Source organism: Xenopus tropicalis, chromosome 6 (genome assembly GCF_000004195.4).
Source record: "Xenopus tropicalis strain Nigerian chromosome 6, UCB_Xtro_10.0, whole genome shotgun sequence".
Taxonomy (NCBI): Eukaryota; Metazoa; Chordata; class Amphibia; order Anura; family Pipidae; genus Xenopus; species Xenopus tropicalis.
In genome coordinates this window covers 99,146,079-99,170,445 of record NC_030682.2, presented here as the reverse complement: position 1 = coordinate 99,170,445, position 24,367 = coordinate 99,146,079, and the positions used below count along the sequence as shown (strand labels likewise).

The 24,367-nt window shown below is 37.8% G+C and overlaps 1 protein-coding gene across 4 annotated transcripts in view; it reads right to left on the bottom strand.

Annotated features, from left to right (window-relative positions):
* The window catches only part of znf516 (zinc finger protein 516), an 83,140-nt gene extending 60,224 nt beyond the window's left edge, over positions 1–22,916 (bottom strand). For 2 of the 4 annotated variants that reach the window (XM_031903140.1, XM_012964127.3), the window contains exon 1: positions 18,176–18,629. The gene's annotated coding sequence lies outside the window, so the exon portion shown is untranslated. 4 annotated transcript variants of the gene reach the window in all.
* Between the last annotated feature and the right edge of the window lie 1,451 nt (positions 22,917–24,367).

Sequence of the window (24,367 nt, the reverse complement as noted above, 5' to 3'; positions counted from 1 at the left end):
CAGAGTTAATGACAACGAATGATTTGTATAATAGTCTATTTCTAAATATTAATATTACAAGTGATTTTGCAATTTTTTGTGTATGATTTGCATGCAAGCTCTATGTATATTATCATTAGCAATGCCAATCCTGGAGTATTGTTTCAATGTTGCATGCTACTAAAAATGATACTGACATTATATAAAAAAAAAAAAAAAACTACTCTTCAAAATATGAATGTACATTAAAAGTTACTTATATGTCATGCTAAACATTTTTCACTGCCAGGGCTACAATTGTGAGTAATTGTTACTTGAAGTTCCTAAACCTGACTAGTCCCTTCTCCGCCTGCCAGTTATAGTTTCTAATGCTAATGGACTCCTGCTGCACAAATATGGCAGCCTCCTCATAGAGGAACATGGATAATCAGACAGGTAATGTAAAGAATAGGGCAAATACTATCAAGGCAAAATTATAAATAGCATACAAAGACAATGTTATGATGGATGTAAAAATGGTCTAATTTCTGGTGTTAGTAACTCTTAAAGCAAGCTACATGGGACAAATTCAGTGGGTTTAATTTTGAAAACTGGCATGTTGGATTTTCACTTTAAAATGCTTCCTGGGACATATTAAGATTAAAACCATTGGCTAGAGCCAGCACTAATTAGTTGTACTGGACTCCCATAGGCTGGAACACTGTTCTTTACAGCCAGGTCTAAGTGTCTCCTGCCAGTTGGGCCTTTTCTTCACCCACAAACCCACACTGTTACAAAATTTTCAAAATGAAGTTGACATGTTCCTGCAAAAACCTGGAATGTGTCACTTTAATTGCCCACATGGCCCTGACTTTACTTAGATCTCTATGTAAATGAATACAGAAGGATATGTTTAGTATGATTATTGGGACATGTACAAGACAGCAAAAAACATCTGTGTACCATGAATATTGGTCATTTCTTGGGTTTTAAAATTGTAGATGGCTCTGCTAATGATACCTGTTCATGTATAGTACAGAATGTGCTTTCTGTCTGGTTCCCAACTAGTGTCTTTAAATGCATGGCCAGTGTGTTGTATATTATTAATTATACATCCATACTTGAACATGCAGCACTATATATTAAAAATAAAAGTGTGTGTGTGCGTCTTTCTCTCTCGTCAGGAAGAAATAATAAATGCAGTATAGATGTAAATGCATAAATAGAAAGTGTGCTTTATTAAAACCTAGTGAACTTTCATTAGATTTTAGTTTTGTTGCAAAGCAAAATTGTTTTTCGTAAAATCAGTTCACATACATTAGTGATTGTCCTGAAGTGTGGAGCTTGAAACTGTCTGCCTTGGCAAAAGCTTTATCTATCTCAGAGTCTAAGTAAACCCATTATACCTTAAGTCTGCTGAAGTCAGCACTGCCATATCATTACCTGGACACAGTAACCCTTTCAGCATCAGAGGAGTAGCAGGCATATTAACTTGTCAGCAATTCTATGACATGACCGAGGGGAGGTATCAAATGTCAGGCAAATTACATCCAGTTTTTAAATCATCTGGCGTAGGGAGTTAATTTACGGCACTTCCTGTGGGGATGGTCTTCAAGCACTTTAAGATCACGGTTATTTAGGGAAAGAGTAGCCATAATAACCTTAATAAAACATTTACGACGTATGCTTTTCATTATTACTCATTTTGATTTGTGTAGTAGCAATACACAGACTTTCATAAACAAGTGATTCATGTACAGCCGCAATCCTACCAGATATATTTTAACAATGACAATGCGGCAAAACAAGATCCTGAGTGACAGTGATAGTTTTCATCAGATTTAATTACCATTTTTTTCACTTTGTTTTGCAATTATTGACTTTTTACTTCTCTCCCTACATTTTATGAAGCTGGTGTTTGAGGCAACAAACTGTGGGGGTCATTTCTAAAGTTAGTGCACAGAATATTTTTTATTAGCATATGGGTTTTTTTTGCACATGTTTTTCCCTAAACGGTTACATTTTGAACTGCTGTGCCAGTCCTTTATTGTGAATTCGAAAATTGGGAAATGGCTAACAAACGAGGTTGAGACTTGCGAAATCCGTTTAGGGAATATTTCTTTACAAAAAGTTGTCGTGTAATTCAGAGTGTGTGCCTAAATATTCACAATCTGCGATTATGCCACATTTAAAAAGCTTAAAAAGGACAAACACACTGCAAATAAAAAATTTGCAATTATGTCTGTACATTAAATACACCAATCTTCTCCAGCTTTATAAATATCAACACAGGCAGGGCAAATATGCCCACTGTGCAAATAATTCTGTGCAGCAAGAACTTTCAAAATGAGCCCCTTTGTTTAATAACAATAGTGAAGCCCATACATTATCCTTTGCCTGTTTGAGCTTGTTCAAGACCAACAGGATATCCTTAGAAGGAAAATCTCTCTGTTGAGCAAAACATAAAGAAGAATGGTTAGTAGACACCAGTTTCCTATAAAGGGAGAGGAAGTCACATGCAAAACTGACAGTTTTGCGAAGTGATTTCCTTTTTAAATCAGTATTTATAATAGAGATCATTATTACTGCTTGGCTTCCAATACCAGGATGTATATGCCTGCCATATGATGGAAACACTAATAAACTATTGCAGTACATATATGAAGTCAGGCACACTGACCCAGTACAGAGACTGACATGCAGTTATACATCCCAAAGGCACCCCACTACGGGGGTTCAAGGGTTCCCCTGCATCAATAGATGCAATGGAGCAAGGTTCATTTGACTAGGCAGGCACAATGGTGCAAATATGAATGTCACCAATACATGCAGTGACTGCATCATATTTGCACACCACAAATATAGCTGTGTTTGTAAATGAGCCCTATAACGTCTTGAGACCAGACTTTAGCTAACACTGTTTCCACAATAGTAAAGGAATCAAAAGCAAATCACTGGGCAAATGTACAAATGCATAAGTTAATAAAGGACTGTGTCTGACTTTTTCAAAAACCAATTGCTGACTGGCTGCTATGGGCTACTGCACAAAGCAAAATTTTCCCAGTGTTAATAAGACTTTCACCAACTCTTCACAGCAACACTTCTGTGAGACCCAGCCAGTCCTGTCTGTCTAGTGTGCGCTCACTAATCATTTTGAATTCAGTTCCACATTCAGGGACTCAAGATACAAATTCAAAGGTGCACTGAACTAACCATAAGAAATCATGCAACCTAACTAACTTGAAATTAAAACAAAAAAAAGGAGGAGTTTAAAGAGGATTCCAAGGCTAAATAATTATACAAATACAATGAAAGTGCTACTGATCTGGCCAAATTAGCTACAAACTTTCAAAAGAGAAAGTGGGAATGATCAATGTACATTTCCTGGTCCCCTATTTTCTAGGTAAATTAGTATCTATGCTAGTGCATGTATTTTCAAAAACAAGGGTTTTAAGTCACTAGCCACCATACCACATCATGGTAAACCCCATATGGTAGTCCTAAAATAAGAAGAAACATTAAAAGGGATGTCCACCAAGAAAGTGGTTTAGCACAATGAAAAAAAATGTTCTTCTAATAATAGATAACAGGTCTTAGGTGGACATCAATGTTAAAGGAAAAGTTTTCAAAAGTAATCCAAATTATTATATTTGATTGGAAATGTTCTGTATTACTGCTAACAAGAAGAAGGCCGCAGCAGCTTCCTGTTCTAAATATCTGATAAAATACCATGCTAACTACTGTTCATCTGAGGGAAACTAACTTAGTCAACCTGGTTAGCACAGTAATCACATGCACTGTCCTCAGTAAGTCCAAAGCTATAGTCAAATGGACACTCATATGTACAGATTGTACTTTCAGTGTTATACCTATAGGATTTAGGCCCTCCAAAGGATTTTTACAAAGCTACAGTTTTCCTAAAGCCATATATATATATATATATATATATATATATATATATTATATATATAGACTACTGTATCACTTGCATTATCAATTTAATATAACCTTCATTCATGTTAAGCAGCTCAAGAGAAAAGATGTAAAACGGCAATATTTACTAAAATATATATTTATATAAGTGAAAAAACATTTAACTAATCCTTGGATTAACACTCAATTACACAAAATCTGCAATTCTGTATTTTCTCATTCGTTAAAAATGGCTACCTTTCTGGAACATTGCAACCCCATAAGGAAGACAATTCCACTGGTATAAAAAAAATCTCTATAAAGTAGTGTTTGTCAAACATTTTCAGTTCAAGCCCTCTTGAAGGTCTCTATATTTATTTATTACAGTTATATTATAAACCTCCTTTTGCACCTCTTTCACAATGCAAACCTACCCAACTTTGCCACTCTTTTGAAGTAAGATCTTCCTTTAACCTTATTTGTTTTGTTACCTTGCTTATGGCTCTCTCCAGTTTTATAATATTCATTCTGTGTAATAAAGATGCATGATTATACCCACCAAATGCCACAAATCAATGAACAGACTAGTTTTGTTTGCTATTAGTCTATTACATACTAGTACATACCCCTAGCTCCTATTCTATTTATTCTGCATTCAGGATTGCACTATACTTGGGCTGTAGTGCACTATACCTGGGCACTTTTTGTTACCATTAAGTAGACTTGTATAAATCAAAATTATGGATAGAGGGCATGTTCCTATGATTATTGCTAGCTATAGTCTATCTGTAGTCAGTGGGAAGAAACACCATGTTTTTGAAGGCTGCTACTAATTAGTGGTAACCAAAAAATCCATACCCTGGGGTGTATTCAGTATGTATATTTATAGATCCCAGATACCTTTGACTTGTTTTCTTGTACTTTGAATTCCATATGCTGTTTAAATTTCCAAATTATCAATTTGACCTGCTCCCCAAAAATATTTTTTTTTTTTTTTTTTTATTTTATTTTATCACTAGAGGTCTGGATCATTGGCGAAGAGGCAACTGTCAACCTATAAGCATAAAGGACTATTCAGAACAACTGACCTTAGTTAAATTAAGTGGAGCTTAGCTAAAATAACTTGCAGAATCCAAGTTGATCAAGTCTTCTGTCACAACACTGAGCAACTTCTAACTTCTGCATAACAGAAAACCTTCCTGAAAATTCTGTTTCGCATACAATTATGCTGACTGTCGTACACAATATTACTGTGGTCTTACAACAAACTGTCAAATATCTTCTCTGCAACTCATGCCAAACTAAAATCTATAATTACTCAAATGAGACCTAAACTACTGTAATTTCATTGGCTTCTCTTCAAAAAATTGGCTTAATCCCAGAGAAAATAGTGTGTAAGAATTTAAAAATATTGCTTGGCTAAAATCTAGCTAAACTAAGCTGAGGACACAGTTGTATCCCCATATTCCTGGAGCTCTCTTCACATTAGTGGACCATGACTTCTGTCAAAAAAGCAAACTTGTGGCATCTACTATTACTAAGTAAACACTATTGGTTACTGTGCCTGTAAGCAGAGGTGAAACTTTTCAAGGGATTGCCATGGGCTCTGGCACTGCCAAGGGCTCCACAAATTTACTTTTGTGATGTAATTTTTGTCCTTAAGATTTAGTATCCTGTGTACTTGGCCCACTATGTGCAGAAACTTAGACAGCACTACTCTAGTCTATTGTACATACTGAGCAAATAGGCATCCACTATAAGTCACATGCAACTTTATGTAATAGACCCACACACTTATTTATCTTCTAACTATTTCTGGTGGCTGGCAATTAATTTTTGCATTCTCTACTTTGAAACCTTGCTGTTGCTTTGAAACACCGGTTGCATTAATTACAATTTCTTAATGGCTCTTCTCTCCTCTTCGGCTTAAGTACCAGAACTGTTCTTTTTTAATTGCAAAAGGGCTCTAACTTAATAACAATTGTAGTGCTTTATTTAAGAGAAATACTGCTTTCAGTATTTTAAAATAAGTGCAATTATATGATAATCCCTATTTCAGATCAATGCACTGAGGCATATATATACTAGAAGGGTAAAATTTGATTTCCTGATGCATTAAGTCTTTGTGCAAGTTTGGAAAAAAGTTCCCTTCAACCTTGTGCTCTGTAGCATTATGTGTATGTGTCACAGTGTATAAACACACACTCTTACAAATACATGAACTATGTTTTATTGAAGAAAATGTAGCAGATTGTATTTAATCTTTAGTTTCCTTTAAAGGAGAACTGGATCCATTGAAAAAGAAAGGTTCTTTAGATCAGGGCCGTGGAGTCGGAGTCAGAGGCAATTTTGGGTACCTGGAGTCGGAAAAAAATGAACCAACTCCAACTAAATTTAAATGATAATAAAAAAAAAAAATAAAGCAAGTTTAAATGTCCCAATTCACAAACAGTCATAATTTATTACTTCTCTGCTATAAGAATAAAGCCCAATGCAGGCAGTGCATAAACGAACACGTTGAGTGACCATGAAGCATGCTTTTCATTGATTTTAATATGCTAATGTATTTTATACATTCATACAAACAGAGGAGTCGGAGTCGTGGAGTTGGAAGTATCAGAAACTGAGGAGTCGGAGAATTTATCTACCAACTCCACAGCCCTGCTTTAGATTATGGGCTTCTGTGCAGCCATTAACTCATTGTCTCACCATCATTAACTTTCCAATCTCTACTTGTCCTGGAAGTAGTGCAAATGTATATGATGCCTCAGCATATCAGCCTGTACCCTGCATTCTGGGGCAGTATAGTATGGTGAGCAAGAAATAGAGGTGAACGAGGGCCATGCCAGTTGAACCCAAAATGGGGTTATGTAATAAAAGTCTACAAGAGTCTACAAGCTATACTGGACCCCAATGTAAGCGACAATGAAAGCCACATCTGTGCAGAGCAATATGTGCCCAGTTAACTCTGAGGAAATGTATGTGCCATTTATAGGTCCATCATTTCATAAAAAGACTATTCTTTTTCCATTTTGCAACTAGATAATATGAATATATGGAAAACAGCCACCAGAAAGTGCAAACACCCCTAGTGTAAGCAAAAACAGTACTTGACATGAATTTACTTCAGGTAGTGTATATTAAAATGTTTCCAGACTTTCAACTGGCACCCTTAAGGGTGCCTATGGTGAAGGTGGTCTGCCTATGACATGGGCCACTCCCCCACCCCCTTTAGGCTGGCAGAATCATTTAACCATTCCTTTACCTTTTTAAACATGGAAAAAGTTGATGAGGGGGTCAAATGACTCTGCAAGCCAAAGGGGCTATGGGAAGAAAGGTCTCCAGTCAGAGACATGAACACAACACCATGCTGATGTCAAAAAGGGGGATACTTTAAAAACATGCATAAAGGCCACTTTGTGGCTCTTTTCTCACAAACAATTCAGATTCACAGCGTTTTCTCTTGATGAGACAAAGTCAATAACAATTGCCCGTGGTTAAGGCCTATGCAGCCAATTAGTGACTGTGTTTTGAGGGAATAATTGATTGTATGCTCCATAACCAAAAGTGATTGTTGTTGACATTACTGCCTGGCTGCCATTATGATTAAGTAAGCCCATGAGCCAGGCTACACAAAAGATTTCCTAACAATAATGCCTTACAAATAACATTGTTCTAATTCCCATAAATGTCACTACCCAGCACTTCTTTTTGCGGCTATGTGCATTTCTTTTTACTGTTTGCCATTTTTATTGGGGGATTCTTTATGCAAATCATTTTTTTAGGTTCTATCTTGGTGTTCCACTCAAAAAGTTATTTGTAAATGTACTTGCAACTGAAAGCTGTGTTATTTTATTCCTTTTAGTTCATGCATTCTGTCCTGGTTCTGACTCAGCAGAAGCAAGTTCCCCTCCAGGTCTCCAGATTTGGGGGGTTGAGAGGCCCCTGTAAGCAGTCTTTTGGGCAGCAATGTGTAATATCAGCACTTTATCGGTGATTGATAGGAATAGTCTCTACTTCCCATATGCAATGGCAAATGCTGCATTATAGAATACATGGTATGCATTTTCAGAGAACTCATTTTGTTTCCAAGGGCAAAGGACATATGGCATTTTACTAAAAGGTTTCTGCCCAATACTGGCAAAACATCTACTGTAAGAAAAACCCATAGAATGATTTCCAGGAACAAATCTCTCAGTTTCCAGTTTTATATATTATTTTGCATTATAGGGGCATGGTATGTTTAGAGCAGTAGATTATATATATATATATATATATATATATATTACACACATACATACACACAAACACACAAAGTGCATGAATGAATCACAAAGCATGTACTGATTCAGAGAAAGAATAGCTTTTGTGCTCTCATAAGGACATTTTGATCACTGCTACAAGAAGCAGCAAGATAAATGCCCAATGTGCCACAGCCCTAAGGTTAAGACTGCACAAAACAAGGAGTAAGAATAGTCAAATAATAGAAATGCTTTAAACCACACTGACGTTTAGAAAGTCGATTTAGTTGCAGAATTGTGTTGCTTTGGTCTGCTCCAGGCAAGTGGATCTACACTGCATGTACTATTGGTGCGGTAGTACTGCATTTCTACAGATATTCTATTTTTTTATATTTCTTTGTAACTGCAACTAGTTGCAACAAACTGCTGAAGAACTGCTGCAGAGACTACTCTAAAGCTGGTTTTTATCATTTCAGTTTCACATGCACTGCATGAAAATTTACCCCAGCTTCGATGACTGGCAGAGTAGTAAAGCAATTGAGGCCCTGGCTGCCTAAGGGTATAGGAACAGTAGAGCATATTATATATTTTATATAAATTCACACAGTTCTGTTAAGTTTAAAAGAAGCAGAAAACAGAGTACATACTCACTACATGAAAAGAGATTATATATCAAATAAGAAATGTGAAACTACATTGCTATTAGTCATTTGAACATTCACATCTGTTTTCTAACACAAGCTATTTGAGGGGGGTTTAAAAATTGTGTGCCCCTAGGTCCCCAGCCTGCATTTACCCCTGGCTGTTCACACCACCCTTCAACTACCACAGCATGTCACCCATTCCCCGCCGCCGCACACACTTCTAAATAATCGTCTTCACTGGGTTCGCAATGTGGTTAGTGGGCGGCATGCCACCCCATATTTCTGCCCCCAGGTCTGGGCATGGCTTTTTGCATCACATCTATAGTGCTGCAGCTGCTGAACTACAACTCTCAGAATGCCTGTGTAGGAATTAGGGTGGATAATAGAAAAAATGTTTTTCCAGGAATTCTGATTTGTTTCTTTAAATAAAACTTGCACAACATGTTTGTATTTTTTCCCTGTATTTTTTACCATGTAAAAATGAAAGTGTACCAGTCACTAAACCATCAAGTGTGGGGTTTTTTTTTTTAACCACCCTCGCCCCCATTTCGATCTAATAACCTGACACTTAAGTCAATTCCATCACTGTTACATTGTACAGAAATTCTATTTAAAATGTACTTCTCTTGCCCCTGTAACCCTATATGGTAAATACAATGGCCTGTCTGTATGGGACATAACAGAAAGCAGAAACTCTCTACAACAGGTGTTCAATATGCTCTGTTTTCTAGCAAATATATTCAACGATACATCCTGCCACATTCATTAAATATTTACATACATTTAATCACCCACTATAAGGGAAAAAGGTTGATCCTCTTTTCCCAAACCCTTTACAGACAGATCACACACATAAATTGGTAGCTCCCCTTATTGTGGGGCTGGCAGAAAGTCAATACTAAATGATTATAAATTGCATCTAACATTATAAAACCTTATATGACAGAGTGCAACTTGAATATAGTATTTTATCCTACAAGCCTCTAAGCCTCTATCTACCCTTGAGAATACATAATGGCTGCCACACCTGAGCACATCACATTATCTGCTCACTTTTTGCCTCACTGAAAAGCGTTAGGACAGAAACAGCTGTCATCTGCCATGGATACCCTCTGCTGCATTTTGTGTGGATTTCACATTGGTGGACTTGGCTAAACACCATATGCATGGCTTTAATATCACAGGATTTAAAAAGAAGAAAAGTGCATATACACCAGTCCTCTCAAAGCCTATACCTAAACAGGGATCATCCAAAGGCCCTGTTAAAAAGGTGAGATTTGCTAATAATAAATAGTAATAATAATAATTGTTATTAAAATCACACATAAAAAAAACAAAAAAATCACAGTGTGCTTAGTTTTCTCAAATTCTCCCATTAACCCCAGCAAAATGGATAATTAAAAATGTAGGAAAGAATATTTAATGGGACTGAGCATTCATTTTCTCCCTTTCTTCTACAATCTGTTATGTAACAAAATGCTTATTATGGCTTTCTAGTAGAATGCTACAAGGCAGACATATAGGAGCTGTATTTTTAAGCACTGTGACAGTTTGTGTATTACAAAAAGGAAGAGTTTATTTTAAAATTGCTCTAGGAAGGACAACATTTATCAAAAAAAATCTAAGTATTTAAAGAGATACAGTAGGCATAACACAAAAGGTACTAATTTTATCTTTTAGCATTCACAATAAAGCCTTCCTTGTCTCAGGCGGCTAAGTGAATTACACATAGGACATATAAGCGTGTATACACAAAGCTCAAAAGACTCCCACTCAATCAGATTAAAACACAGTTTAATAGGTATTTCAAAATAACAAATGTATTTAAGAAGCAGTCAAACAACCATAGTGTGATTTTACAGATAAAAAGAGGTTCCTTGTTTTAAGTTAAAATCTACAGTGAGTGATTCTTATTTGCAACTGTGAAATTACTCAGCCATACTGTTGGCAAGACCCAGTACACAAACTGAATTATACTGAAGGTTCACTTTCAAGGAGAAACAGAAATGCTGACAATTTGAATTATCTGGGATGCTGTGGCTTTAATTTGAGGAATGCAGAAGTAACTGATAGCTAGGATAGCAATAATTGTTGTAGGCATATGCTTGTATCCAAGGACAAAAAGGTAACCATAACACCAACAGTAAAATGGTTTAATAAACCATGGAGATATCACCAAAAAGAAAAAGCTAACCAGAAGCTAATCAAGTACATGCATGATAACTTTGTGCTATTCTTTTTGCTATGCAAAGTTCTTTGAATATTGCCCAAGCCACAAAAACTACAGAAATAAATAAATCTCAGTTTTTTGGAGCATGCAAGTCAATTTATAACATAGCTGTAGCTGTACAAGTTCAGCTAAGCACAGTTAAAGGATGATACCAATGAGTGACTTATTGGTAAGGGAGTAACTTTGGGAATCAGTAGTCCTTTGACCCGAACACCAGTTTCTTTCATCAGCCTGTCCTGAAAATGAAGTGTTATTCAACATAAAAATATAACCAAGCACTACAGTAGTCATATTCCTTCTGCAGTCAGAATATACACAAAACTGAAAAATACCCACCTGACCCCAATAATCATCACTGGACTAGCTAATTAGGAGGCAAACTATAATGCCCACAATTGTCTGGGAAGGGGAGAGGATGACGTTTTTTTGTAACAGGGTGATACTAGGAGTTTAAAATAAACAACTGCTGGCCAAAGGTTTTTTTTGTAGACATGAACTACTTGTTCTTTTGCTATCAGAAATTTAGCAAGGCTTAGTCATAAGAGTATCTCTTGTAAAAACTGGAATTTCAAATACACAGAATCATTATGTTAAAACTAGTTTTATTTGAAATAAGGAAGCTCCTGCTTAAGAATCTGGAAATGTGCCTCCTTTTCAGGCAAATATAATTAAAGAGATACACGCCTCACTTATAAACAGGGATCATCTACCATTTACTGTTCTTAATATAGAATGAAATGCTTAGCTTATCTTAATCTCTGCACAGAATACTCCTTTTTCTGTATTTATACCTCTGAAAGACTGGCTTTTTTTGATGCAGACATTCACTACAAGCAACAATGGCAACTATGCTTTACGATACGCTAGTCTATTTGAAGGAATTAATTGGAAGATAAGAAATAGTTATAAATAGGATAAAATTCCCCTGAAAGTTGAAAAGCAGCTAATGAGCTGCAGACTATGGCTGCAAGGGGTTGCTGCTCTATAGAAGCCACAAGGAGAAGATCCACACAAACTATGATCTCGCACAACCAAAATTCATTTGTAATAATAGTAACACCTAGCAAATACTAGGAAGCAGGAAGTTTTTTTTCTTAAAGTATTACAAAAGATAATCACATTTGGCAGATTATATTTTTAAATATATTTATTTCAATACTGAGTTCCTCAAGCACAAGGCACTTAGGATATTTTTCTATGAAATAAGATTTAAAAAAAAAAAAAAAAAAAAAAAACAACAACATACATTGCATACATTCTACTACTTGTACAATCATCCCACTAGACTCTCCCCACAAATCAGTAATGTGGATTTCATTTAAATATTATTATACTGCTTCTCAGAAGGATGCAGCTGCTCTCAAGCCATTATTCTTTACAGTCAAATTATAGACTTGGTACAACAATACACCCATTCGCAAACTGGGAAACAGTGTTTGCTTGATCACTGGATAATTTAACATATGACGCAATGGTTCTGTCCTGTACGGCTTTTACAAAGCTGATTTTGCATTAAAAATCCTTACACATCAATAACACTGCTTTCAGAAGCATGGCTTTTCAGTGGGTAACACAAGATTTTTATTAAAGCCTACAGGGCAAATACATTAACTTTCCAAATTATTATATAACTGCACAATCTAGGGATATCTTGCAGAAAGAAAAAAAAAGAATTCTGCAATCTGCCGGTATTGCACTAATATCTAAGCTACTAAGCTTTACCAAGTGGTTAACTTTAAACATAGTATCTCTCTGATTTGTGAATACTTGTTTTGCATGGCTAGGTGTACTTTTATAAGGCTACAAAAATATTGTACAGGATTAAAAATTCATAATTGATCATTACAGTGTCATCTCTAGTAGGCATGCATGCCTAAAGGAGTCAGCCCCCCACTCAACACAAAGACACCTGATCATTCAAGTCCTCAGAACAAACATTTGTCAAAGGCGATTTTGCCCACACACATAGCTGACCAAACTGGTCTGTTCTAATTATGTGGGCTCCTGATAAGATTGCCAGGGAAGTGCCGTAAAATGCAACTTCAGGTCTTTAAATGTACCCCTAGAAGTGCCAATGGTGTGTCTTCTGCAGGAGATTTTTTTTTTTTTACAGCCTCAGATAAAATAATGGCATTCATAGCTGAAATAAGTTAGTAGTAATGCACCTTTCAAATTCAGCAAAGTCAAACAGAAAAGTAAAACTATGTCATGTACATCCCTTTGTTATAAAAAACAAAATTGGTTCTTACAAATTGGTATGAACAGCATCACAAGGGCAAGATCACCTGAACTATAAAACCATTTAAAGCTTTGCATTCAGTATCCAATGAGTGCCTGTGAATAAAGAAATAGGCACTATTTATATATTACACACACAAACACACACGTCAACTTGCCAGAAACATCTGACACCCAATACATTTGGTCTCAACTCAAATGGCAGGCACTGGAAAAACAAACCTAAGAACTCTAGTCGGATAACAAGCAGCACTGCTCAGCTTAACAGACATTGTTTATGCTTCAGTTTGTCGAAATGAACTAAGAAACACTAACACAGTTATGTACACAAGAAAGAAAAAGCAACAGGTCTGTGCTGTATTCAGTTTATTCAAAATCTACATTATACAGAAACAATGTGGCAGAAAGACCTTTCTGGCTACATTACAATCCTCTTTTGCTAATCATTGTATTTGTAATCAGAAAAAAACTAATTTGCATTCACTGAAAAAACCTACTCCCTTGAACCTCTATATTTAAAATAAAACACACTGAATGAACAAATTTAATATGGGAGCCCTTTTTTTGCCCTACCCCCAATAGGTGGCTGGAAAAACAAAAGAGACACATGACAATTCCCCCTGTGACAGACATCACTGGTGAAACAAAAAAAAAAGAAAAAACACAAGCAACCAAACTGGGCACATCAGGAAGCTGTTGTATCTTTTTGCTTTATTAATATTTAGGGATAACTCCTTTGCCAAGTTAAAGCATGAACCTACCTTTGAGTGAATATTCTAATCCTAGCCCTGCCCACTTTAAAGTTGCAGACATACAGACAAAAGAGGGATTACAATAGGCGATCACACCCTAGTGAAAGCCCCTAACATTGAATGCATGCATTCAGATAAAAAAAGCTTACTTCAGTAAATACAAGCATTATTTTCAATCATGTAAATGTGTATTTGAAAGAATGCAGCCCATAAAACGTGGTTGCCCAACTTTTTGACTCAAGTACTACCAATATCCAAATGTAGAGCTTTCTTTTCTTTACATTCCTTTTAATCAAGTGCTTCCCTAACATTTTTCTGTCCCTTGCACAGACTTAAAGACTGAGAAAACTCTTTGATGTTCTGCCAGGTTGTGTATGTACTGAGGGATGAAGAAATCTGGATGAATGCATTCCTACAATAACCATTGTGAATAGCCCCCAACAAATAATGACACCAACACCTAATGCATAGCAGTACTAAATAAATTTAACAGGATATGGTTAATCACAGCAGATTCAAAATGTGTAGTGTACTGTAATATGAATATTATGTGTAGGGTGTGCTTTAAAATGAAACAACATATTAATCAATTGTAAGTAGCAGGACAGCTTGTTACCTTCTGCAAAAACGATTTAGGAAATACATATACATTGTATCTTTAATAAAGAAAAATATAATGGCAACAATATGTGTTTTGATTTTCAATGGATTATGTTACAAGCACAATATAATAAATGCATTCTATCTATAGTCATTAAAGTGTATACAATGTTCTACACCTCTACAAGTGTCCAGGGTAATTCTGGCAAGGCACTGACCTAAATGAAAGCCAGAAAGCTTTGATGTACAGAGGATTGTCCAGCAGTAATACCAAGAGAGCTGTAGGCTCTAATGTGCATTCCATAGGGCCTTTAGGAGCTCAGCTTCACAGTCAGCATACCAGAAAGAGAAATTGGAATGTTGCTTATTAAATACACCACTGAGCACCACATTGCACAATAAGGGTAATTTTTACCCTTCTGTGATTGTGTGGGGAATTGCGCATTTTGCTCACTGGATTAACTTCTGAAAGACACTTAACTCAGCCCAGTCCTTAGTGATGATCAATATATACACCACCACCCATAGATATTATTATTCAAGGTGACAGCATTTTCTGCAGCACTGCACACAATGGGGGATATAAAGTGACAAATACTGTTAGCAGGCCCTGCTCATGAGATCTTAAAGCAAAAACTAAGGTGAGTAATATTACAGAAGACTCACACCATCTTCTACAGAAATTGTACTGCAGAGATTTTTCTAGATTGCAAGCTACACCCACTGTTAAAACAATTGCTTAAAAGGAAAATGTAAAATGAAGGCAAGCACACTATGCAGGATCCATGCAACAGAGATTTACAGCCCACATATATACAGCAAAAAATCTTATCAAATGCAAATTTTAAAATCAGCTTTCTAAGTATGCACCAGATATGGTTAATTAAATTCTGCTAATACTTTTAACATGGCCATACATAAAACCTGCACAATTTACCCACCCCTGGGCTGCGTCAAATTGGGCTGATCTAATTTTGTTGCCCTTTATACTGTGCAGGATGACCTGCAACTGGAGGGTTGGGCAGGTTCAGTTTATAATTTGGGCAACCACTGCAGCCTATGGAGGCATGTCAGGCAAGAATTACATCAGTATGCCAATCTGATCCTTGTGCAAGGTGATATACAAACATCCCTGATATTGCCAGATATTGCTCGAGAAGCACATCCCCAGGACCCCTTACTTGGGTCAATAAGCAGCCAAATTGGTAACCATAATTAGCCTTTAGGGAAAATGGTTGAGGGATGTACACATCAAAAATCATAAATAACAAGTGGGTTTATTCCAACAGATCAGTCACCAATAATATCTTGATCTAAGGCAGGGCAAAGAATTCTTTGCTGGTCAGATGTTGCTGAACTACAGCTTCCAGAATCCACCTCAACTGAAGAGAATTCTGAGCCAAGAGAAAATTTTCTAAGCAGAATGCTTAATATGACTGCCCTTTTTTATGCTTCAAGAAATACTAAAGCACATTTACTTGGCTGATCCTGATGTTCATCCACTGCTAGATTCATGTTTTAAACAATTTACTTTACAAGCTTAATAAAGGACACAAAACTACAAACTTACATTTTTACCTAAGAACATAGACTAATTAATAACATTTTACACACTAACCTTCACTTGCTGATGTATGCAACAAGCAAGGACTGCCCCCTGACCAGGAAGTGAGGCATACAAAGAAAGACATGCCCCCACCTTACGTTAATTAAACAGAAAGTATTGTGTGTCTGGGTATGGGATATGCACAAAATATGGCATGTCTTTTCACATTCCCCCTTTCGTTACTGAAAGTGTATTAGACACTTACAATAAAATAAAATCAGGTCACTAAATTGAACAGTGCTAGATACCAAACCTACAAAGAAAATGTTGACAAAATACTAAGCGATAAACTCATTACAAACATGTAGCTTCATGGAATATTAATTCTACAGAACTTATTAGACCTATAGCATCAAACTTTAAAACACTGCTTTGAAAGAAGCCTGAAATGTGATTAATCTCCAGTGTTTGCCAGTATCTTGGTTATGAAAGGTCAGCTCATAACAAAAGCAACATTAATGCAAGTGATGTCAAATGATTCAGTCACTCACTGACTGCACATTACTGTTCCATATCTCTGATCTAGTACTATGCATTTTCACAAAGGTCATTATGACCCAAGTTCCCTGGTTGATGCCAAACTATTCTTACTGTAAGGAGAGAAAGGGTAAATGCCACACACACAGTAAACAAAACTGTTCATGAGAGACTAGCTTATGAACAATAAGTTTAGCAATCATTGGCAACCCATTAAAAGCCCTTTTAACGTGATCTGTAACTGACTTGTTGGCAAACTGTTGTCATTACGTTACTAACAAATTGGAAATTTGCTAGCTGCTGTATTACCAAGTACTAAATTGGGAGAGGGGGCCCAACAGAAACAAATGTGATTAGGTCTTATAGCCAAGATTATTCTAGATGGCTATAACCATTACCCTAGGGAAGCTAAACCTGTCTCTTTGAATTGCTGAACCGTACTGCTAATTACACCAAAGGGGCCACAGCTCAACTCCAAGAACAAAATTAAAATACTTGGTGGTAAAAATATCTAAATTGCCCCTACACAGATGGATAAATAAAACATTATCATAGTAAACAATACAAAATACTTTGTTCTTCAACTGTTGTGAAGCACAGCCCATAAAAATAGCCAGTATGTGGTATTATGCAATACTCAAGTATGCAAAACAAACGCTCTGGCAAAAGTTTCACTATGCAAAACACGTATTTGTGGCAGGTTCCCCACTAAACCTTTATTACAAGCAATGCCCTGCTGAGGATATTAGTGTGTGTGTGTGTGTGTGCTTGAAGAAATATGCTGAGGGCTGCAGTATCCATCTCACTTGAAGAAACACAAGCAGGCTGTTGGATTGCTGCACCAAATATTTGGGCTATTGTAAACAACTTCAACCTGTGGTTTTCCAGCTGCTGCTGTTGAACTACAACCATTCCCAACCTCAAATAAAGGGGCTGTAGTTTAGCAACAGCTGAAGAGCCACAGGTTGAAGATGGACGATTTCTAGCTACTCTGAGAAAATGAATTATTAATGAGCCTATGGCTCTTTCAGTTACCGAGCATTCCAAAGATTGGGCTTCTTTTCATGGGCAAGGGAGGAGGAGAAATGATCAAGTTGCACCACTAAATAGGTGACCCAACAGGAGCTTTCAAACAAAACCCCTCCAGCACTTATCAGACACACTAAACACAGAGGAAACAGGCAAGGAGTGTTCTTTTTTCAGTTAGGGACATAAAAAGACAAGCTATGTGCCACCCTTCCCCATTGTTGTATCAACTTGATATTGTTTCCCTGACATGCGCCCTGCCATGGAAAGTCTACAGCCAACAAAGTTTGAAGGGCGGCTTATTTTTATTTGGGGGGGGGGGTGATTAGGAACAACGTCCATTTACAAACAATACAGTGGCCCTTTATAAAACTATACAAAAATACACTGGTGAGTAAGCCCTCCCACGTACTTGACTGGAGCCCCAAGACTGCCACGCCTTGCACGCACCCCCGTACAGAACAAAACATAAACTCGCCCAAGCCTGTTACCTTATTTTCCCAAATCACTGCGCTTCGGTAAACACCATTCCAATGCCACGACTTTCAGCTCCAGCAACACCCGCGGCTTTAATCTCTCGACTGCCCAAAGATCCTTCGATATTGGATACAATATATAAATATATATGGCAAAATAGGAATTGGGTTTTGTTTCCCTGCAGTGAGACAGTCCCGGTGAAGTAATGGGCAATACCCACGCCCTGGCGTATGAATTCCTGAGTGGATTCGGCTTTGTTGGGGGTTCCAAGTTGGGCTCTGCTTGTTTGCCTTACTCTTGCTTGTGCTGTTACAGTACACTGGCTGACGTCCTCACAGGCAGCGCTGCATGGGGGGGAGCTGCTTGCAAGCCCGGGCCCGGCTGCTTGGGAACGCCCTCCCCTGCCCAAAGCCCCGCCTCCTCTCTACACTGCCATAGACTCACTGCAAAGCTGACTGCACAGTAACAGCTACCGGGCTCCCTCTAGCAAGCCAGGTGCTGGAGCAAGCGCAGGAGAGCTAATACTTATAACACTCCATGTAACCTCTATTACCAATATGCATGTATACTATGTATCAACGCTTAGTACAACATTCATAACAGAAGAGTAGGGGCAAACCCTGGCCAGCACTCAACTTCAAGACGCAGACTTGTGCCTTTTGAGAGGTGTAGTTTACCAACGACTGCGGAGGAAACAGTTGACTTTTAGGAATACTTAGAATCGCAATAATGTGACTGTACATACCGGTTCCATTAATTTCTGCATGTTACTTTGCTTTGAGTGATATGTATACACACACATTAAATAAATATATCCACACACATATATTATAATATATATATATATTATATATATTTTTTTTAATTTTTTTTCTCAGAGGAGTTAGCTTTTCCTTGGTATTTGGGAAAATGTTGCTGTGAAAGCAATATGAAATGGCCTCCTCACGCCCCCCCCTTTCCCGTATCGTGTGCTTGTCCTACAACATACATAGAAAGAAAGTCTTATGAAAAGTACAGAAAGGGGCGGGGCAAGCACAAGAGGGAATGGGGGAGAAGCACAGGCGGGTGGGGGGGGAATAATGCAGGCTCTCTCCTCGCCTACCCCTTTCCCAACACAATAAGCCTCTCATTCAGACACAGGCCATTAGGGGGTGGGCATACAGATAATCCAGCTATAAGAAGATAGGTTGAAGCTGAGCTTGAGGAAAGTATTAGGGAGTTGTGACTGCTTGTAATACTGTTATTAGCCATAACACAGTTGGGGAACAGGTATTGCTGAATAGAAACAGCACTAGTATTGGGCTGTGTGCCACAATGACAAGACAAGTGGCTGGTTTCTCACAGCTACATAGTTTCCTCCACTTTTTGCCAGAATGTTGCAGCCTGCAAACTTCAAACAGCTATCAACTACAACTCCCATCATCCTTTCACAGCCTGACAATGCAAGTAATGTGCTTGTATGCCTCATTTGTACTACAACTTCTGTCAGACTTTTTCTGACAGAATGGAAGCCATCTGAATTGTATGGTTGCATCCAAGAACTATACCTGAAATTTAAGTGATTTAGCTATAACTGACTGTATCAATGTATTTATTGTTCAATATACTACAATTCACATTACACGGAAATGTTTTAACCATAGAACTAAGTTACACAGTTTCGCACAAATAACGCCACCATTTTTAATTTGATGTTAGTAGTGCCTGCAAAATGTCATTAATAACAGCAACAAACTTACACCAGCTTCAGATTGTCTCAAGCTGCTCTAAACAATGTCTCCAAATTAATAAAGATTGTGTCCAGAATGTCAGTTTACTCCTCCACCCCCCAAAAGTGATTCAGCTTAGCTCAACTGATCAAAGTTTGTAGCGTGAACAAGACTGAATTGGTGTATCCTGCCAGGATCTTACAGCCTGGCCCTAAATACCCCTCCCCACCTATAATTAGGGCAGCCACAAGTGTCAATCTGGAGAAGGAAATGCACAAACAGAAGAGATTTTTTTCCCCCTTTTCAAAACACCAAATACACTTGGAAAGGCTGTTTACAATATGTGAAGCATTATGAAAGGGTTACATATTTCAAGCAAAGTTGAGGGGTGGGGGGCAAAACACTGCATAAAACACAGTTTGTACTCATGACACAACATTCCTTTGCTTGAATGTGCTTTCTTGTGCAGTTCACTAATGATCATGGAGGCACTTCCATTCTGCTACACTCGTTCTTTTAGGTTAAAACAACTTGCAGTTGGAAAACATATGACCACCCCATCACATTAGACTATTCATTTGCCTTTCTCCAACATCTGTAGAGATAGTATGTTAAAAATATGATGATATTAGAAGTCACATTTCCACCACCAAATAAAGACATGAGGCCGAAGGCTGAATGCTTTTATGCAGGTCATTAAACTCCTCCTTATGGCTTCATACTCTACAAGGGATATGCTATTTTTTAATACAAAATACAAGTTTCAGCAAGTCATGTGACAAATCACCCATTGTAACTGATTCAATTTAGCAATGTTTTTGATATATTTTAAAGGCTATTCATAGATATTGTGTATTATATAGCAAATACATATCAAAGAAGAGTGCACTGCTTTACCAGGTAGTGCCATTTAAAAATAGTTTTCCCACAAACAGCAAGAAGTACAGTAGCCAATTTTATGGCAACTCCCTCAGAATGTTTATTCACACCCCACTGCATATTTCAGTAAGTTTCAGTGTGCCCTGCCTGCTTCTCTTTGTCTGTAATAGAGGAGAGGGTGTCTGTGCAAGGAGCTTTCTATGATACAGGCAGAATTACAAGTAAATACAGATGAGCTATTGCTTCACAGGTTGGGAGGCTGGGGAAGAACACAGTGTGAAGTAACAATAAGCTGCCAGGGATTGGTGTGATACCTTGTCCCTCTTCCCAAGAGGAGGGGATAAGCAAATCGCAGCTACTTTGCATGGCTGTGTAATTTCTTTTATTCACTCACATATATAAAAATCCATTTGACCTTCTATAACTTTGCCCCTTGTGCCCATAACAAGCGGGTGCCCCACCAGCCCGGACAACAACAAACATTTATTTGATAGATTCTTTTGTCTCTCCTGTGGCTGCAGGAAATAGTCGATTGCAGCAATGAGAAGTGGGGGGATGGGACATGGAAAGGAGTTGTGCCTCTGCCTAAAAAGGGACTTTGACCTTATATTGATCCCAAAAGATGTCTGAATTAAGCAAGAAAAAGGACAACAGTTTTCACACGCCAATCCATAACTACCTGGCAGTGGCTCGTATACAAGTGATGTCATTTCAGTATTTTACCAGAGCGATCAGCAGTCGCGTTTCCTTAAGAAAGGACTGACCTATTTCTGGTTAGAGATAAACGATCATGTTAACAGATGTTAATCTTGTAATCTGTTTTTCATGTAAGCACTTCACATACACCCTCTTTTAAACATTAAAATTATATATAGTCATGTATATATGCATTCTGGAGCCTGACGTCATCACTCAATTCTATTGGCATTCAAATAAAAAAAAGCTTATTCCATTTCGACCTCACTTTATAAATGCGGATTTGTTCTGCCTGAACTCCCACTGGCTTTTATTTGCATTTCAAATTCCACAGGTTAAGGCAAACCCTATTCAGAAAAAAATGGAAGCCAACATTGCAGATCGCCAGCCATAAATGCACATATTACTGTGCTAATAGTTCAGCTCATATAGAATTGTTCCCTTGCACAGAAGGGGCGGAGCTTGAGCGTCTAATGACTTCCAAATAAATAATTCAGCCGTGAACAATAGGTAAATATAGCCCCAGAAATGGCAGCCTTTTTAGTATGGGGGGGTGGAGTAATTAATCGACTGTGCTAGAGACAGAACGACACTTTTCTGCTAAAATAAAGGCTCCTCTTTAATACTTCATTGGCGGATTTGAAGCAAACAAGGGCTGATTGTCATTCTACACCGACCTGCATACATACACAGCCCATTTCCATACCCCACCCTGTTAGCCTCTCACAAAGTTACTACCCAGGCAAACTTTCCCCAACTTTTCCAAACCGACATATTATAAAGTGGTGAAATCAACATCATAGTATACATAGCAGTTACATTAGCCAAAGCAGTATTATATATATATGTAGACATACACACACACCCAGACAATAACTGTATTGCAAGCCATAAATGGCCATTGTATTATCAGATCATGCCATGTGTTCCAAGCCAATATCTGCTCTGTAGCAACAATAATAGATTCAATAAGCTCCTACAACTTCCTTAGATTAATAAGAGACTTGCTTGGGGTTGTGGCTGCGTGACGTAAGCAAAATGATACTTTAATGTAGGTGAAATAAAGAAAGAAGGAGAAGCAAATCGCAGCATGGAATGCGCGCACCGAATCAATACTATCAGCAAAGCCCCTTAATAATTTAAGTAGCTCTACCATCTCCAGAGCCAGAGATGAACCGTCCCCATCCTCCCAGCATTTGCAAACAGTTTAACCCAGTGAGTACAGGCAAGTGATCTGTTTCCCCACTGCGGTAAATCTGCCTTTCCTTTTGTAAGAGACAAGACAAGAGGCTAGAAAAGAAACTAGCAAACTTAACATGGATAAGTCAACAAATTGGCTGATAATTGGGCGATCAGAGTTTGCCTTCTTCTCATAGCCCCTATAAACATGAGCCAGGATCGCCCACCGGACTTACCTTGCACTGCAGAATATATATAATTTATTCATTTATTGAGGACACAGACAAACAGGAATCTGAAGGTGAAACCATGCGCTGAATGCAATAAGGAAAGAAGTGCACATGATTGACTGCGCCCATACCACTTTCTCAGAGGGGACACGGCTTTCAGCCGGTGTAATTCACCAATCACGTCGCTTCCCCCAGACAATTCTCAAGAGACAGAATAACAAGAAATGCTGATTAATTCACTCCTGTATATCTGGAACTTTGTCCCCATTTAGCGGGCAACACGGTTTTTGCTTTTCCCCAATGTATATGTTACTGCCTCCCCCCGCTGGCTGACAAGTGGTTTGTCCTATATTAAATGCACACACACTATCTACTATTGTCTCATCAGCACAAAGTTCTGCTACAACGCGGGGAAAGTCTGCAGCCACTGAACGACTCCCAGGGCTTGGACTTGCAGTTTAGTGATTAAAGCACACAGTAGATCAGCAATAGCTTGTCGTGTTTATTCTCATGGAAATATGCATAGGGAATCACTCACAGGAAATACACTTTGTACCAATATTTAGCAACAAACATATACATAATGTATATCATTTTTATAGTTTATTATCATTTATTTGTATATTGTGGCTAAATACTTATGGGGCTCCTTCCCCACTTTACTAGCAGATGTTGTCCCACTTGTTACACATGTGTGCAGGCAGCCAGCGACTCCTCCCCATCGGGAGAGGTTTAGTTTAGAGACAAATATTGAAGCACTTAGAAGTCGAGAACAAAAAAAGAGTGATGAGAGCGCTCAGTTATCGCCCGCGTTTTATCACAAAGTGTGCTCAAATGCCCCCAACCCCATATAAAAGCGAATCTATGCCGCTGGGACCTTATTTTTAATGATAGACACTCTTATAATCTCCTTGCACAAAGCTCAACATGGTTTCCCAAAGGTACTTTGCGCATATTCAGTCTAGGAGAGGTAATGTAATCCCACAACCACCCCCCTTAAAGTGCAGCAAAGGCATAAAAGGTGGTGCAAGTTTTCATTGTGAAATAATTAAGAAGGGAGAAGTGTATGTGCAAATGATGCTTTCTCTTAAGCTTGCACAGAGCCCGCCTCGATAAACTGTGTTTGTTTTGCCATTCGCTTTCTATTTTTAGGGCCAAGTGTGCGTACAGTGAATTTGTGGAACTAACCCACTCTTCCCCTGCCCCCCTCCCGATGTCGTTGATTCAAAGCAATCCGCTTTGCAGTGGGAAGTTACCTAGTGCTTTGGTATTATTTAGTTTCTGTAGCTCCTACACCAGTTCTACACCAATCAGTCTGCAAATAACTGCATTCAAGCAGGAGCACATGATAAGGGCTTGGGAACCTTTAATCCATGACAGGCGCCTTTCATCAAGCAATATTTAGTATGGACTGTATTGTCAAGTCTTTTCTAACATTTTATTTATCTTTTATTAATTACTGACTTTAATTTTATATATATATTTGTGATGTGATTGTCTAAATTCATGTTTA